Source organism: Schistocerca piceifrons, unplaced genomic scaffold (assembly GCF_021461385.2).
Source record: "Schistocerca piceifrons isolate TAMUIC-IGC-003096 unplaced genomic scaffold, iqSchPice1.1 HiC_scaffold_1277, whole genome shotgun sequence".
Lineage (NCBI taxonomy): Eukaryota > Metazoa > Arthropoda > Insecta > Orthoptera > Acrididae > Schistocerca > Schistocerca piceifrons.
The window spans coordinates 50,001-52,500 of NW_025727099.1; the positions used below are offsets into that span (position 1 = coordinate 50,001).

General features: G+C 57.4%; 1 non-coding gene across 1 annotated transcript in view; it reads left to right on the forward strand.

Annotated features, from left to right (window-relative positions):
* The first annotated feature begins 2,118 nt into the window (after positions 1-2,118).
* The window catches only part of LOC124731260, a 1,909-nt gene continuing 1,527 nt past the window's right edge, over positions 2,119-2,500 (forward strand). The window contains exon 1 of the ribosomal RNA XR_007008229.1: positions 2,119-2,500. This exon is cut by the window's right edge and continues 1,527 nt beyond it. This is a non-coding gene — a ribosomal RNA (small subunit ribosomal RNA).

Sequence of the window (2,500 nt, forward strand, 5' to 3'; positions counted from 1 at the left end):
CCTAACCCATGTTGTGCCTCAACCTAACCCATGTTGTGCCTCAACCTAACCCATGTTGTGCCTCAACCTAACCCATGTTGTGCCTCAACCTAACCCATGTTGTGCCTCAACCTAACCCATGTTGTGCCTTAACCTAACCCATGTTGTGCCTTAACCTAACCCATGTTGTGCCTTAACCTAACCCATGTTGTGCCTTAACCTAACCCATGTTGTGCCTTAACCTAACCCATGTTGTGCCTTAACCTAACCCATGTTGTGCCTTAACCTAACCCATGTTGTGCCTTAACCTAACCCATGTTGTCGCCTTAACGTAACCCACGTTGTCGCCTAAACCTGCTCTGTAATTGTTATACGACTCGTTCAATTACTGTAGTGTTGCCCACCCGCAACCCTCGCAATATAGTTCGCTACTCGCACTGCCCGCACCCCTGTGTATCGCTTCATGTTAAACACCTTGCAAGTCTTGCTCACTTTCCACATGCTCCTGCTGTACACTGTAATGTGGATGGCAGCAGGACGTACATGCCGCCCCTCCCCACGTCCCCACCTTGCCCCCTGCCTTCGCAAGCTGGTTGGTGAGAAGTTTGCATGTTCAATGCCCTTCGCATGCGACGTACTCAGGCTACGTTGTGGTGCGGCCTGTGTCAACTGTCCGCTGATGTCGTACGCGTGAACCACAATCTGTACTGCACATTCGTCCTTATGTACTGAATGATACATCGTGGCACATGTGTGACCGCACAACGACTGCGCCCAAAAACGGCGGACCATACAGTGCAAATATTGTGCACGCAGCTACGTGTCGTCTCCCTATGAGAGCTGGATTGCAGTGTGGTACGCCATAGAGACGTGTGGGAGGAACGGACGCCGTGGATGGCGATCAGCATGAGCTGTCTGTTGATGTATTCGGACCTAGTCGTCTCTCCTCACACACCGTGATGGCATGGTGCACCGCGTTCCATATCTGCGACATGCTACAGAGGCCGGTTGACAGTCGTTCGAGCAATGGACATCGCATACGTACGGGGGCCACCTTCCACGTATTGTCTAGGCGTGCACATTTTGTTGCGTGTATGTGGGCAGACGTAGTGTGGCGTGACACCTGACACAGGCATGCAATAATCGTTGAAGTTGCAAATGGCGATGGACGCCTGCGTTTTCTGGTGAAGTTACGCAAATGAACAAATGGTAACCTGTTGTGGTGCGGTTGTTCTCGCTAGGGGTGAATCGGTGATGGCGACGATAGGTTGAGGTACTAACCGGTTGTTCCAGCGATACCCACCATGCCGACGAAACTGAACGGCATCTGGGTGTGAAGCGATACGCGGCGGTGGCTGGGTGGGACCGTCCCCGGCCGGTGAGGGGGCGCCTCCCGGCGTGCTGGCCGCGCGGTGCGTGGGCGCACGCGCTACAGCCGGCTGGTGGGGGCGGCCAGTGGCAGGCGCGCCGGCCGACGGACGCGGCAGGCGTCGCAGCTGCGCGCCGGCGCACCCTGCGCGCGGCGCCGTGCGGCCAAAGTAGGTCCTCGCGGGCCCGGTGCGAAGCGCGGTGGACATCTTCAGTGTGCTGGTCCGATTGAGGACTGTGTGCGTTGAGGATGCGCCGCCGCCCGGCGCTCGGCGCCGCGACGCCGTCTGCTGCTCGGTCGCCCCAGCGGTTCTCGCTGGTGGTTTGTATCGCAGCTGTGCGGATGTGTTGGCGCGTGCGCTGTGCTGGGAGAGTTCGCTTCGGCACCCAAGTGGGGCTTTTGTCCTTCTGTGGCGCTGGCGTTGGAGCTGCCGGTCACCGTAGGTGGCGCGTGTTGTCTCCCGCCGGCAATGCCACGACAGCACGCTCCCGGGCCTCTGTCGGCAGCGGCAAGCTCAGTTGGGAGCACGGGTGGTCGCACCGAAAGCGTCTACTCGCCTAACTCCGGGCGATTGCGCCTCTCTCGAACCCGACCAAGTACTTGGGACGGCGCTGCGCGCCGCCGGGACCTGAGAGGGTTTCGAGGTGTATTGTGCAGGGGAGCTCAGCCTCCTCCTGTTTGCAGAATGATTGAGCGGACGCTTGCGTGTTCGCGCGGGCCCCCGGGACACACTCCCGGGCGGCCGGCTGCTCAGCTCTAGTTGACGCAGCTCCCTGGTTGATCCTGCCAGTAGTCATATGCTTGTCTCAAAGATTAAGCCATGCATGTCTCAGTACAAGCCGCATTAAGGTGAAACCGCGAATGGCTCATTAAATCAGTTATGGTTCCTTAGATCGTACCCACGTTACTTGGATAACTGTGGTAATTCTAGAGCTAATACATGCAAACAGAGTCCCGACCAGAGATGGAAGGGACGCTTTTATTAGATCAAAACCAATCGGTCGGCTCGTCCGGTCCGTTTGCCTTGGTGACTCTGAATAACTTTGGGCTGATCGCACGGTCCTCGTACCGGCGACGCATCTTTCAAATGTCTGCCTTATCAACTGTCGATGGTAGGTTCTGCGCCTACCATGGTTGTAACGGGTAACGGGG